Genomic DNA, 16,708 nt, shown 5'->3' with positions numbered 1-16,708 from the left:
CTTAGCCTTTTAGAGCATATATTTAATATTCAGAAAGAGTATTTAATAATCAATAACAAAAACTTTACTTAAGATTAGTACTCCAATTCTAATATTCATTCCTTTAAATATTAAATTGCTAAAGAAGGATTCAGAGGAACTAAATCAACATAACATGCAGAGATTTAGACATTAATAACTAGTCACATAAAATCAAGACTGATAAGGGATGCCTGAGTGGCTCATTTGGTTGAGCGTCCGACTTCGGCTCAGGTCATGTCTCGTGGCTCATGGGTTCGAGTCCCGCATTGGGCTCTGTGCTGACAGCTCAGAGCCTGGAGCCTGCTTCAGATTCTGTGTCTCCCTCTCTCTCTGCCCCTCCCCTGCTCATGCTCTGTCTCTCTAACTCTCTCAAGAATAAATAATAAACATTAAAAAAAATTAAGGCTGATAAGCCATTGGAGGCATCGGTAAAAGAATGGAATAATGGTCATAGAGAAATTCTAAATGACATTAAGAAAGATGGGGAGAAAGACAGATACCATATGTTTTCACTCTTATGTGGATCCTGAGAAACTTAACAGAAGACCGTGGAGAAGGGGAAGGAAAAAAAAAAGTTAGAGAGGGAGAGAGCCAAACCATAAGAGACTCTTAAAAACTGAGAATAAACTGAGGGTTGATGGGGGGTGGGTGGGAGAGGAGGGAGGGTGATGGGCATTGAGGAGGGCACCTGTTGGGAGGAGCACTGGGTGTTGTATGGAAACCAATCTGACAATAAATTTCATATTAAAAAAAAAAAGATGGGGAAAAACTCTACATCAATCCAAACACTCTCATCCCATGTGTAATGCTGAAATTTTAAAATTTAATTGCTAGGAACAAGAATTAAGTCCACCATGCCACCAAGAAATTGTAATAAAAATATTATTATGTTTACAATCTGAAAAAATTATAAAATTACAGAAATTACAAGTAGCTGAAGATGAAATGCTCAATTTTTATTTTTTCGCAAGGAGGATATCTCAGTTGTATGCAGGTAAGAGATTTGAAATGAAAGGGCAAACATGTTCAAATATGCATAAAGGAAGTGAGGAGGCTCAGAAGAAGGGATTGGCATAATAATTAAATAAGTGATAAAATTTCAAATTTGATTTATATATTATCATAAAACTAAAATTTGCAAAAAAAGATTTTAAAGATTGGCTAAAAATGCTAAAGATACTAAAAGATAGCTAAAATAAGAAATGCACTAGGAAATAATGAAGCAACAACATCATACACCAAGGACAATATTACTTTTAGAAAACAGGCAAAAACAATCCTATGAATGCTAAATAGTTGGCAAAACTGTAAATAACTTGAAAAAAGAAATCTATAGAAGACTGAATACCCCACTAAAATTTGGGGTAGAATATGAAATACTTTATGGATATAAAATGTGCCTGTAAGAAGAGTAAACTACCTTTAGCTTTTGACAAATTAAAATGCCTCAAGGGGCACCTGGGTGGCTCAGGTGGCTAAGCATCCAACTCTTGATTTTGGCTCAGGTCATGATCTCATGGTTCGTGAGTTCAAGCCCTGTGACAAGCCCCATGATGGGCTCCTTGCTGTCAGTTGAGCCTGCTTAGGATTCTCTCTCTCCCTCTCTCTGCCCCTTCCCTGCTTGCGTGCGCACACACACACACACACACACACACACTCTCTCTCTCTCTCAAACTTAAAAAAAAAAAAAAACTAAAGTAAAATGCCTCAAAATGCTGCTATAAAAAGCAAAAGAAAACTGATCAACTAAGACCATACGAACAAATGGCTGTAAATTATATGCATTTGGTAACTTTGACAAATTGATAATTTGGGGCACCTAGGTGACTTACTTGGTTGAGCATCCAACTATTGATTTTGGCTCAGGTCATGATCCCAGGGTCATGGGACTGAGCCATGAGTCAGACCCACACTCAGTGTGCTTAAGATTCTCTCTCTTTCTCCCTCTGCTCCTCTCCCTGGCTCATGTGTGCTCTATTTCAAATTAAAAATAAAAAAAAAAAATAAAATAAAATAAAATAGAGCATTTGATTAATTGATTTTGCAAGGTTCATTTTTGGCCAATTGTCCAGTTTCTTTTATTTGAGGTTTCTTTTATTTACTGCTGTAACTTCAAAACCTGTTGCAGTGCCTGGCTTGCAGAAGGTACTCAATAAGTAGTTAATGAACGAGTGAATTGTGCTGGGTGAGGGGAATTCAAAGGGAAACAAGACCATCAGTGCTCCTGGCTACATGAAGCTTATATTCTAGATGAGCTGTAGTTCACCAATTTTCTATTATTGGCTATACAACTATAGTGTGACTTCATCTATGTGTGTACTTGTTCTTAAATTCACAGGAACAGGTTTACTTTGCTGTTACCCTATATTTGGGGGTCATTTAAATGGAAGTATAACTTCATTCCATAGAAAGGTGAAAAAGCTTTTTTTCAAATAGGCCAGAGTGAGGCAGTATTAGAGTTGTTTCTTGGTAAATGTTCTTATAAAGTGATTAAACGTCTGAAGGTAAGTTCTTGAATATGTGACATTCACACAGTACATCATTCCGAAGTGATTGTCAAACAGACATGATTGAGAAAAGCAGAGGATGGAAGAGCCAGACCCACTTGCCTCTGTGACTCAAGGAGGAAGTGCTCACGCAAATACCATCTCAGGAAGTCACAGCTGGGAAGTTTTTGTTCTTCTACCCCTTCAACTTGTCTCCTTGTCTATGATCAGAAATGAAAGGAAACGAGGTAAAGGTAAATCTAGCCCCAGCTTCACAGAGCTGACGAAAGACAGGTAGGATATGGAAATAGTGGGCCCAGCACCTTGTGCTCAGTGCGTGTTATTCTAAGCTCGTGTGGAACTGGTACAGTAAGAGCAAGAGGCTTTTCCTGTGCAGTGAGTTGGAATTAAACATGCTAATTTGAGGTCTCTTTCAAGTATTTTGTTTAACTCCATTGGCCTTTAATTCCTTTATATTGCATCATTTAATGTAATGTTATTTATATATGAAGCATGTTATGCTTATTAACCAATGTGCAAAAATCCAAAGTACAGATTTTCTGTAATGGGCTAATTACAGGACTTTAGAGCCACCTACTGAGTTTTGCTGAGCTTCACAACAGGTTCACTGAACTGGATAAATTTATTCAAACGTGTGGAAATGAACCCCATTCTATGTGCCATGGTACTGGGAAAACACACAAATTATACCTCAATACCAGTTTAATGGGTCAAACAGTGAACCTGAATACTGAACTTATCTACATCTTAAAATAGTGGGGAAGCCTGTGGTAAGAAAGGAAGTGCCCATTCAAGGGAGTTTCTCCCTGTTTGTAAACAGTGGTAATAAAACAATAAGCTTGGCAATTAGGAGAAAGCTCTCCACACTCAGAAAACAGAGGTGTGTTGCCTTCCAATGACCTCTGAAAATACACGATTTTCATAACTGAACCTACAAGTGGAATGGAGTGACGAAAGCTCAGCAAACACACAGCTCAAGCGCAGCCCTTTAATCTTGCCTGTCGAGAACAAGAGGCACATTTTCTCATGTTCTGGTTTAGGAAGAATCCAGCACAGAGTGTTTGGAGTTAGAAATACAAATAAGGTGTAACGACGTGGTGGAATTAAACACAATTAAACACTCTCTTCAAACCAGCTTTTTTTTTCCCTGAGCTTAATCAAAACAACAGAGATATGTTGATCATATTAATATGAATTCTTCATTGATCCATTCTCAAAGGGTTTTCTTTCATTTGAGAGTTCCAGAGAACTTTAGACTCAAGCTCCATAGCACCATATTTAGAACTATTATAAAAATACAAAGAGTGTGGCAGGGGAGGGGGAGAAAATGGAGGCAGAAAGAGGTTTGAGAATCTTGTCAAAAACAAAGTTGAAAGAAAAGACCCTATTTCCTGTGTTGCATCATTACCAACGGAAGTACTGTTTTCCAGTAGATACACACACACACACACACACACACACACACACACACACACACCTACCCATATATGATCACTCATCTGTCTTGGATGAAGACAGACATTGCTTTTATTCTCTGATAGACTCCTGTAGTAGATCTATTAATTGTGTCATGAAAGGAAAAAAGAATGTCATTTCCAAGTCTAAAAGAGTTCCAGTCTTGTCTTCAGAGCAACTTATTTACAACGTACAATCTACCCGGTGGCTGACAGTTGGGTGTTGATAACCTAATTCATGCTCATCAGGGAGACACTGATGTGCCCAGCTTTCAAAGCAACGAAGCCTAGATTTTTAGACCACTCTTTGCAAGTGCCACGTATACCAATAAAAAGAGAGTTCTCCAGGAAATGAGGTGTGACGCAGGCCAGCTTCACCAAGACTCTCGGACCAAGAAATAAGAATTTAAATATGAAATACTAAAATTTAATACATGACTGAAACAAAATAAATGGTGTACCACTGAAAGCATTTGAGGTAATTAATCAATGCTGTGTTTGTACATATCATTAAATATATTATACTCAGTTTAGATTTGATTTCTATGCTCCTTTTATAAAGAGTTAAAAGAAAATACATTTGAATTCACGCTGATACCGAAAACATGCTCCTAGCTTCTAGTTTTTTGGATTTCAAATCATTTCCATTAACAAACAGCTATTTGCCCTCTAATAAAATATGTCATTATGCTTTATTCACATCGCACAAAAGAATCACTGAAAAATCGCCCCAATGATGGCCAATAATTACACATTTTGCTCCTGTGCTAGCGATGAAGAAATCTGTTCATTGGAGAAAGCAGGTGCCGGGGCATCAAGCTAATAGTCAATGTGTGCCGTGGTAATTAGCCACTGCGATTGCTAAAATTAACAATTAGCTAACATGCAATTCTCTTTTTTGCAGGCTGCAGTTTACTTTGTATAATCCTTGCATGTTCTTAGTAATTATTCTGACAGCTTATTATTTTTATTTTTTCTGGTTTGAACACAGCTTTAACACTTGCATCGGACGACCCAAATGTTCAACAGGCAGGGGTGAAAATACAGCCTGACTAGGCATTTTTCTGAGGCACACATTTGGTTGTTTTCTCAACTTTTCCTCGTTGGGGAGTGCAGTGGTGAGGGTGAGATCTAGGAGTCTTTCACAGCTATTGTCTTCTTCCCCAGGGCAGCACACTCGGCCATCCTAAAGCTTTTAGAAGGAAAACTGCCCAGTCAGCGGCAATTTAGACTCAAGGGAACAACTCCAGGGATGAAGTGCCACAGTCAAGCTGGTCAAAACATCTTCTTTTCATCCTTCTTCCCTGGTGTGTGTCTTGGTTAATGCATTCGCCGCCCCCACACACCGCCCTCCACCCTGCCCGCCTTACCGCGGGAGAAAATGTAGCATCCTGTGAGGAGTGTTCTTGTCTGGGGCTATATGCTGAGATAATATTGCTAGAGCCTTTCAGTGGCAAAAGCCTGAATAAATCTCAGCCTACATGTGAAAGAAAAAAAAAATTAAAAGGCAAAGGAGTAATTTGTCTCTAGAAAATCTCTGGGAGAGCGAGATATGATGAAGGCTCTTGAGGCATTCAATAAGATAAACTGTAGCCACGAATGTAACAAACTGTGATTCCAAACTGTATTAGTTTCCTATGGTGGCCAATAAGTCACCACAAACATGGTAGCATAAACAATACCTATTCAATTTCTCACAGTTCTGGAGGTCAGAAATTCAAAATGGGTCTCACTGGGCTCAAATTCAGGAGTCCCTGGAGCCGCATTCCATTCTGGAGGCTTAGTGTCCTTTGCTTTTCCAGCTTCTAGAGGTGGCCCACACCCCTGTGCTCGTGGCCCCTTCAAAACCAACAACGTCACATCTCTGTCCACAGTCACCTGTAGTTCACGTCTCTCTCTGATCATACCTGGGAAAGATTCTCCATTTGTAAGGACTTATGTGATACACTGGGCTCCGCCTGGATAATCCAGACTAACCTCCCTATCTCAAGGTCCTTAATTTAATGACATCTGCACCATCTCTTTTGCCATGTAAGCTCATGTATTTACAGGTTCCAGGGATTAGGATGTGGACGTCTTTGGAGGGCCATTATTCTGCCTATCAGGCAAACCAATGAAAAATATACATATGGTAAATTTGTGCTTTTCTACAATTGTGAATGAGTCATTGCACATTTAAGGTCAAGGAATTGCATTATTTAGGAGTGGGGGGGGCAAGATGGGGTCGGGGGTTAACGGACTTCCATGGCTTCCATAGATGACAACTGCTTATGGCCCTCCCCTGCCAGATTTCTTAACTCCCCTTCAGTGCCAATGCAGGCCATCCTTTGTCCTGTTGCTCCCAGGCTTCTGGTCTGGAGCACCTATCTACTCTCTCGATAAGAGTGTTGCCTTTTAGAGTGCAGGCTGAGCCTGGCTAACAGCTGTTGCCATGTGTACCATGCTTTTTTACAGCGCTGGGATGCAGTATGCTGCTGACTGTGTGAACAAGTGACACGGACTGCTGGCCACAGAAACTCTGAACCACATGAAGAAACACTGCCCACCGCAGCCCAGCCCTGACTTCTAAAATGCAGGGACGGGGGACGCAAAGTGCTGGATTTCTGAGAAGTACTGACACCTTATCTGAACATCAGTGTGAGCTCAATGTCAGGGCTCAGAAGGGCTTCAGCAGACACTTTGATATGCCCAGGGAATCAGGCTGTGGGACCGGCTGCAGGCTGAACAGGCTGAGGAGGGCCTGGCTTACTTAGCAGGAAAAATTAGGGAAGTGAGCTATGGCGGAGGTTGGCGCCTGGCTGGTGGCAGCATATACAGCACTATATTGTTTAACTGGAAGGAAACTGGATGAACAGAGTCTGCACAGAATAGTTCGGCAATCAGAAATCAAACATCCAGAGAACAAATCACCACTGAGTTTAACTGAGGTGGATCTCACAGAGTCTCAGAGGCCCCCTGCCAAGCAACAAGAAAAGATTGGGTACTGAGGTGTCTGTCACTTGTCATAAGAAAATCTACTTTTCTAAATAGAAATGTGTTGGATTTTTTTCTTTTGCAAAATAATTCATCAAATAGGTTGTTGATGTAGTGAGCTCCTCTTGTGTATTTAAAACAGAATTATATCCACCAAAAATGTACTGTCCATCCCCCACAGCATATCTGTTGCATAAAGTGAGTCATCCACTCAAGCTAAGGCTCTTGAAAAACAGTAGACCAAGAAAGTTTTGGGGAAACACGGAGCTGAAACTTAATGCTTTGCTAACATCTCAAGGCGTTGACCTCAATCAAGAGGCTGGCCAAAATGTGGAGATGAAGTTTGGGAAAGACTAAACCTCTCTGGTGGTAAGGCAAGATCATTAGAATGCAGGCAATAAAGTTGGGCAATACATTTAAGGAAAAATGTGTTCCAATAAGGAGACATTTCACTATAGGACTTCCCTTATTTCATGTAAGAATGACTGTGGCTTTATGGAACGACTAAGTTGGCTTAGAGCACGCATATAGCTGTCATTATCCGTGACCTGGCACTTTCTTCACTGTTGGTTCCTCACTAGTATTCAGTATTCAGGTCATTATTTTTTTTTCATTTACAGAAGTCAAGACACAGTGTGTTAGAAAATAGTTTGGTTTTTCAGAGGCAGGCCTGGTGGAGTAGAGAATAGAACCTAGAATTCCTGACTGTATCCTGATGTTGGTCTCTTTGGGCTACATGTTCACAATATAGGATAGGAGTAAAATGAGGATGTTGCCTCCAACATCCTTGTGGTGTGGTCATGGAAGGTGGTAAAGTGAGCAGTGGGGATAGGGTGACAGGGAAGAGAAAGAGGCCAACTCCAAAGAGGAGCGTATATGCTTCTTATGACGCAGGGGACCATGTAATCCCAGGTCTTAAGCATCATGGACGATTCTCAAAGACAGGCTTCAACAAATAAAAATTATTAAACTGAATGCTACCTTGTGCTCAGGGGTGGCTGAGGAAAGGCAAATTGTCAAAAGTCATTAGAAATGAAATGGAAGGAAAGGGAGCTAAGTGGCCAGGGAAGGGATGACTCTCCTCATTCTAGATAGTTTTTGTGAGAGGGTCAATAAACAGTCAAGTTTATTCATGCTCAAATCACTTAATTTGTCTATTGTCAAGTGCAGCACAGGAGAGAAAGCATAATTCCTGAAACTCTCCAGCCTAAGAAACTTTATACCCAGCTAGAGCATTTTGCTGGGGAATGCCATGCCTCACAGAGGCATGCACAGAACATCCTGCATGCACAGAACTTGCACCTTTGCCCCCCACCTCCAAGTCTCTGCCGTCATCATTTAGCCTCAATATTTCATTCCTCTCTACCAGGAGATAGCTCACCATCAGAAGACACAGAGTGGCATTAGAAGTTGGGTAGGTCATTTTAGGGAAAGATGGCAGTTTAAATGTATTATGAGTCCATTGAGATCAATGGTATCCAGTCCAGGGCAAAATATCAAAAAGAAGAAGAGGAGTTGGTGTGTGTGTGTGTGTGTGTGTGTGTGTGTGTGTGTGTTCTAGGGACCCTCAGAAACGCTTGCTCTCTTGATTCTTTTTCATTTGGTGTCAATCCCAGTTTTTACTGGAACTGAGTTTCCTCTGCTTCCACTTAGAACTTAGATTGGTGAAGTTGCATTTGCTCCTTGGTTTAAGCCAGGATGACAGACAATGTCTTGTCTGGATTCCACTTTTCCAATGTGCTTTTTGTCACCTTCTTCTCTTCATCCCAATAAATTACTATCAGAACGAGACATGCAACACTGTGCCATATTCTTAGGAAGACTTCCTGCATCTTGAGGTTACCTGGGGGTGGGATCAAGGTCAGTGAGTTACTGGGTCTCTATCTGACCCATGGCTTGTCAGTCTATGATTGATGGGCTTTTTCTAGTATATGGATTGTCCTAATTGTGCTCAAGAACCCCAGGTTCAAATGAAGAGACATTAGCTTCACAATAAAGGAAGATCACTACAAAATTTGACTACTGTGGAAATAGGAAATACTACTTCTATTAGATCAGGAAAAGAAGAACTTAGCATCAAGAATTTAAGCTTGGATTCACTAACTCCATACGTCCTCTTTCAGGTACTATATAAGCAGTGCTGACCCCAGGCTACCTAACCTAGGCTTTGCAGTAGCTCACACAATAAAATCCTTCTGATTTCCTGTCTCCCTTTAAAAACTTTAGGCTGTCAGGGTATTTTAATGACACTTCTAAATGTAGAAATCTAATTTTAAATCTAACCATTAAATGTCTCCACACTAGTGTTTTGGATGATTTAATGAGTGGCACCATTTATAGGACACAAGGTTATAATCTGAATTTATGAACTGTAAAGAAAGGACCAGTACGCTGACTAACTAATGAGCTTTTTAATGATGAGAAATAGATAAAGCTTAAAATGCAGAATGCTTATCAAGGACCTCAGACAATAGCAAAGTGGGGCAATTTAGAAGTACTTAGCAGTGCTACTGCTGTGACAGCGAGAAGTGAACTATTTTCTTTCATTTTAAAGCACTGCTTTTCATACATGGGAGTAATTTCTATATTTTCTTAACTAAAATTAAATGTCCTGGTATAATCCTCTTTTCAATAAGAGTTCAAAATATAAATAACCTATTGATACCACTTGTGGTAAAGCAAGAGAAAATGCCTCTACAAAGGGAGGAAATATCTGAATATCCACACAGGACAGTGGGATCCCAGGTTAAGAGGGGATCTGCTGGTTGAGACGTCATTTGGGGAAGCTTTTCCTTGGAGCAGCTTTAAACACAGGCATGCCCTGGTTGAGCTGACATAGGCATCGCCATCTTGAGGTGATTTATAGCAAGTTTGGACTTCCAAAGACAGGGTCTAAAGTTTGCTTGTGGTTCCCTTTGCCCTTGTGCCCTGAGGCATAAAAAGAATTAATAGACTAACACTTGCCCTTGCTGTAAGGGCTCTGTGTCTAGGGTCCTCTAGAACATGGTTCCCCAGGCAGTTCTGGGATGTAGCATCACCATGGGAGAGACGAGCCATTTCAGAGCACACAAGTCCACAGGCAGCTCTTGAGATCTGAACCTGCCCTCCTCAATTTCAGTACTCCAGATCTAAATTTCCAGGACCCAGGAATAAAGGAGAGGCTGGGCTCTTCTGTCACGTGGGGCTTTGCTTTGTTATTGTTGTTGTTGTTGTTACCATTGCTGTTGTTGTGGCTGTTAATAAGGAACTAGACTGAGCTTGCCTTTTCCTTCTCAGGAAGTGAGCTTTCCAGCTGATTAATTTAATTGCTCTCCCTTGGACAATGGAAAGGCCTCTGGAGAGTGGGGCTTTCATAGCTTTTTGACATACAACACAAACCCACCAGCCCTGACAGCTTCAACCCCCTTTTCAGTAAATAGGAGAGGTGGCAATGGAAGTATCAAGGAGAATAAAATCCTGGAGTATTAATTCCGAGAGAGGTAGGGAGGTATGGTGGCAAGCATGAAGTCTTTGGTGCTTATGTGAAGTTGCTTAACTTCCCTGAGCCTTGGTTCCCTTCTGTCTTGTGAGAATTAAGGAGAAACCTAAGCAACACTGGATTTATCCATTTCAAAAGAGTCAGGGCAGCGTGCTGGTCCAGAGAGAGGAAGACATCACTTAGAGGTCCCACCAGAAGCTGACCTGCCCTGAATTCTCTAGCTTGTCTTTAGCTGCCCTCCCTCCTGCCTTTTTTTTTTTCTTTTGAGAGAGAGAGAGAGAGAGAGAGAGAGAGAGAGAGAGAGAGAGATTGAGAGAAAGCAGAGGAGAGGCAGAGAGAAGGAGACAACGAATCCCAAGCAGGCTGTGAACTGTCAGCACAGAGCCTGATGTGGGGCTCATGACCTAAGCCAAAATCAAGAATCGGACTCTCAACTGATTGAACCACCCAGGCACCCCTCCTCCTGCTTTCTGACTCATCTCCTTCCTTCTCATCTCTTTACTCCCCTTTGATCCTGAAAATCCTTTTTGATTTTAAAACAAATCACCAAAAACTTGCCACTTCGTCGTTTAGTTCAAATTGACCAGTAAAACAAAAGTTCTCTCCTGTCACTTAATAAATAATCTATGCTTAGATTTACTTGCCTTTATACAATATGTTAATTTAGGATTTTCAGATAAAATACAAAACAACCAGTGAAATCTGAATTTCAGATAAACAAGAAATAATTTTTAGTGTAAGTATGTTCCATGAAATACTTGTATTTTTATTTGCTAAATCTGGCAACCCTAGTTAACTAAATGTGAGCTGAGTTCTCCATGATAATATCTTTAACTTTGTGACTTTGTCATCTTACCAACTCCCAGAAAGACTTTATTTATTAATTGTACGTCTTGTGAATTTGTAGGTCTTGTAATTAGACTCATATAATGAAAAGGTGCACAAGTCATGTGCTTGTTCTATTTTGCTTTTGCCAGGTTCTCCCCTCTCCGTGTGTCCATGGTGTATGGCCTTAACCTCAATAGACCCGAGTTTCATAGATGGGGGACACTGGAGGAGCAGAAGTCTAAGAAAGCATGGAGGACATTCACGCCCAATGAAATTTAGTATATACTTATATGGTGGAGGACTCAGATCCGGGCACCAGCCATTGGGCATCTCCAGTGCTCATTTCTTCTCTCTTTCCCTTTTCTAGAACTATAACAACAGGCTGCTGGGCACCTGACTGAACACTACAAGAGGCTATTACTGTAGATGGCAGGGGTCCTGTGGGTTTGTGGATAAAATTTAGGAAGTCCATGAATTTGGATGGAAAAAAACATATATCTTTATCTTTATAATCTATTTTAGTTATAGGTTCAGGCAACAAAAACCAGTAACCATCAGTACTTGTGATTGTGACATCAAGAGAAAGCACAGATTTTTAAAAATAACATATTAAAGTTATTGAAATTCAAAATTTAATTCTCACTATTATTTCAAAATTACAGGACTTGCTAGACCTATCCATAGATCTTATTATTTGAAGCAATTAAATCATTAACAATAAATAATAATAAAGGGATTGCTATATATAAATTTGTTTTTTTAGTGTTTTGATAACTTTGTTTCAGTGTAATTGGCTTTCTTTGTGATTCTGGGTATCTTATTTTGTGAATTTAAAAAATCATTCTCAGAAGAGGTCCACAAGCTTCATCAGATTGCCAAAGGATTCCATGGCACGCAGGAGAAAAAGTTAAAAACTCAGACTAAAGGAAGACCTGAACTCATGTATATCTAACTTACTTCCCAAATCACCTGAGTTTGAAGCAAAACAGGCAGAACTATCCCCATTTTTCTCTGGTAAATATGTACTTCAAACCGCAGACTACCCCATCATGACTTCCAAATTGCCTTTAATACAAACCGCAGACTACCCCATCATGACTTCCAAATTGCCTTTAATATTCCTTTTAACCTGAATTTTACCTGCTTAAAATTTGGGGGGTGGGATAAGGGGGAAGCAGTGAAGTTTCTGGAGGAGAAAAACACAGGCTTCAGGAAGACTCACAGGAACAAAAATGGTAAAAGAAAAAGTTTAAGACCAGAGCCCAGGTTTACCTTAACTGCTTTGCTCCATTTCAAACCCTTGCAGTCAGGATCACTGTAAAGTCCATTAAGCACAAAAACTATATTAAAGAAAAATATTAACTATATAAAATGTCTTGGGTAGTAGAGCAGAGTTGTGTTTACTTGAAAAGTTTAGATGCAATCCCTGGGCACTTGCTACTCTGAATGTAACTCCTCTTTATAACCTCATTGGTGACATTGGGAGCTCAGGAAAAGATGGGCTCTAGCTTAGGAAGGAGGTAACTGATGCAGAGAAAGGGGAACCTTTTACTGCCCACACCCCTTTGTTATTTGTGAGCTCTGGGAAGGTGGCAGGGCGGCGAGGGGCCTAGAGATGGGGGACTGTGAGCTGGAAAACGGGTCGCTTGCTGGGTGGGAAGTGGGGGTGCCTGATCCTGGCTTGAAGGGAAGGGGGGCTTGGATGAATGCCTGGGGGTTGGACTGGGAGAATAAAGCCACGGAGAGACCTGTCTCATTAAAGAATCCATTTCCCATTTTCAGCAGTTGGCTACATTAACAAGCTGAGCCGTGAAAGGATTAGATCCGCTAAGTGAGTGCCTGTTCTGTGCACCATTGCAAAACACATTTCAGAAAGCAGTGGATTCGCCTTAAATGAGTATCTGCTGGAGGAGCAAAGCCCTAGGAAAACAAAGGGGCACGCCAGGGTAAGCTAATAATTCCTGCTGTGCTTTGAGGGCAATGAAATGACTACAACCCTGAGAACTTTTTCTCCCTCCCCTGCAGTTGGTATAAACATAAGAGCCATTTTGATGATCATATCGACACCTCAGCAACAAGTGCTTCCCAGGTGCCAACAAAATGTCACTTCCCAAAGGGTTAAATGAACCAAAAGGCCTCAACCTCAAATATTCTTTTTCCACACCCATTTAGTATGCATACCTATTAAACAAAACAATGGGCATAGGTTCATATCCTGTCTACAAATAATCGAATGATACAAGAACAAATCTACCACCAGCTGCTTCATCCCATGCTATGCTTTGACTGGGAGGGAAAGCCAAGTTTCGAGCCGGTCTAGCCTGACTCAGGCTGTAACTTGTGAGTCCTGCTATTCTAACCCTTTCTCTTGATCTGCTTTTCAGCCTGTCTCAGAGCACACAGCTCAGAACAGCAGGGAAGTTGCTTAGCAAAGGGCCACCCACTTGCCTATTATTCCTTCCTCGCCTGTGACATGACACAAGAACAAAGTAGACATTAACCGCTACATTAAACCCAGAAAGAAAGTAATCAGTAACCTGTTATTCCCTTAATAAAGGGAAACACATGCAGTGTGAAATCCAGAAGACTAATCAATAGCTGCAGACAATGCAATGTGCCAAACAAATTGCAAATCAATTAGAATCCTTGTTTTCTTTGAAATGGTTCACTATATCTAAAGCAATTACTCCTTCATTAGACCTAATTTAACAGCATGACTGCCCTGGCTACAACTGGCAGCGTCTGGCTATCAAATAGAAGAATGGCAGCTTATTTCTGTCTGTCTGTGAGTCTAGCACCAATCAACAACAACAACAAAAAAATTGAATTCCTTTATATGAGAGAAACTTTTAACGAATACGTGGATATTTGTCTTAATCAAAGTATTGATACCAGAATGAAGATGCCACCCTCCCAAGGGATATTAAAAGAGAAAAGAACCACAGGAATTATAGAATAAAAGTCTGTAATTAGAAAAAAATGTATTTCTTTTCTTCTTTTTATGCTAGCTTCAAATAGATAGAAATGGCATTTGAGTATATGAAGTCTTTGTAGCTTTTCAATCTGACACACCACTTAGTAGTAGTTTTGGGACTTTTGAAAAGAGAGTCCTCCTGATACAAAATTTAGAATGGTCATGTGAATGATCGCCCAAAAAGTACTAGTTTACTTTATTTGTAAAGCCATTGAAAAAATAGCTTTATTGAGGTATGACTTACACACAATAAAATTCAGCCATTTTAAGTGTACACTGATGAATTTTGACAAATGTATATAGTCCTGTAACCGCTACCTCAATCAAGATACATTTCTATCACCCCAACAAGTTCCCCCATGTGCCCCTTTACGGTTGATCCCCTCCCCCATCCCTGGCCCCAGGCAACACGGATCTGCCTTAGGCCCATTTCACTTTTAAGAACAGTTTCCCTGTTCTGTAGAGGGACTGGAAAAATTACTGAAATAAGGTTTTTCTAGCCAGTTTGGGAAAAATGGTTTTGTGCTTGTTTAAGGTAGCAAGCAACAATCTCTTAGAGCCGCAGAAGATTACAAACTTTTTTGAAAGTAGGTATGTTTAAAGAGATCAAAGCATTTCTGGAAGCTGAAGTAAATATTCTTAAATGAACTGAAAAAAATGTGAACTTGTTATTATACTTGTTTTTAATAACGACTTGTCATTAAATTGCTAAACCTCAGAGGCCAATATTTCTACTTGCAAACAGTCACAGCTTCCAAAGTTGTTTCTTAATTTAATGTTGCTTAATTATTTTTTTCTGACTATAAAATCAATCCATTTTAATTATATGAAATTCCAATATTACAGAATTACAAAAAGTAGTAAGGAAGGTCCTTATATTTCCCTTTCTCCCAAAAATTTTCAAAAGTACACAAAGCCCTATGCATAAGGATGCTCTTTAATAGCACTATGGTAATAGCAAAAACTTGGAAGCTCTGGGAGATTGAGCCTTAAATTAAGTCACACATGTTCCTGCTTCTCTTCTTCCCTCCGTGGCTTCCCTTTTAACAGCTTTTACTCCTTCTCCCCTCCCCCTAATCCCCCCTCTTCACCTCACATCAAATGGCTTTTCATTCTCTGCATCCCTTGCCTTTCTTCTTTTTTTCTTTAGAGCTCAGTGCAGGAAAATTCTTGCACGGAGGATACTGGTATCTTTTGCAGACCAACCAACCCATTTCCCATCTCCTCCTCCTCCAAAGAAAATCACTCTGCCAAAGCGTTCACATTCTTAACATAAATCTGTGCTACCCCACAGGGCACCCCATCTTGCTCCCTTTGACCTTTCACTAGTAACTCACTCAAATTATGTTTTGTTTCTATTGGTTAGACTAACACTCATAATTTACCATAGCCAATCAATCAGTTACTGGAGGAGCATTCGTTGAAGGCCTGCTTCCCAGTAAAACCTGATTGGCTGGTTCTGGGAGTTGATTTGTAACTCCAATGAAAAGCGTGTGTGATGTGGGGGATGGGATGAGGTAGTTAAGAAGTTTCATCACCTTCCAAAGGTGGCTTAGTTTGGTGCGTAGACTAAGCAAAAGCTGAGGTGAAAGTAGGCAAGAAAGAGCGCATTCCTCCTATCAGCTCTCTCTACACTCACCTTAATGTGCAAAGGCTTTACCATGGGCACTGCGGCTGCTACAGTCTCAGGGCTGGGCTAAAAAGGGAGTGGCCTTGGGAAGGAAGATGGTATCTAACTACCTGAAGGGTTATATTTATTATTACTTGAATAAAGTTTTCCTTAGCCCATGGATATTTATGCTCTCCAAATTTATGTGCAGATAACATAAAGACACTGTTGTCTCAACTATTCATGTGCACCCCTCCTGGTGCTTTGCCATGGCTCCAAGACAATTATCAGTCGACAGGCAGGTGAACACTTAGGCCAGGCCTGGGGGTTCACCTGGTGGTAGTTCAGGAAAAGAGAAGGGTTGGTCTCTGGACAACAACATGGTGGCCGCGACATAATTAAATACTGAATAAATCAATGGGAACTCTTCTGAGGAGAAGAATGGCAAATTTTATCCTTTGTGAGGCAAAGAGACAAGGAACTTTTGAGTTTTCAGGCTGTTTTCTAAGAAAGATGGAAATAAATTGGATTTTAAAAGTTCCCACTAGAGAGTCTTGGCAGAAAACCCTTTACTCATAATTTTATCCTCCTATATTCACTGGTTAAGTCACTGCTGGAAATTTTTGAATTGCTAGTAGTCATTTAAATCTTTTTTTGCAAAGCAACGTCCAACCAAAATGAACTATCTTATGGTTCTGGTTCACATGCTTTGCATCATTCCCGCCCATGGCATGGAGACCTGATTCTTACTAATGCACAGATAAAAGCCATAACGAAATGGTGACAGAACAAATGAAGCCTGTCCTTCAAAGCAAGCACGGCCCTTTTGTTTGTTCTGCTATAGAAAAAATGAATAGACGGATA

Source organism: Lynx rufus, unplaced genomic scaffold, assembly GCF_022079265.1.
Source record: "Lynx rufus isolate CCGP_SWC_20201006 ecotype Redwood Valley unplaced genomic scaffold, mLynRuf1.p SCAF_13, whole genome shotgun sequence".
NCBI lineage: Eukaryota > Metazoa > Chordata > Mammalia > Carnivora > Felidae > Lynx > Lynx rufus.
This window is presented reverse-complemented; position numbering follows the sequence as displayed.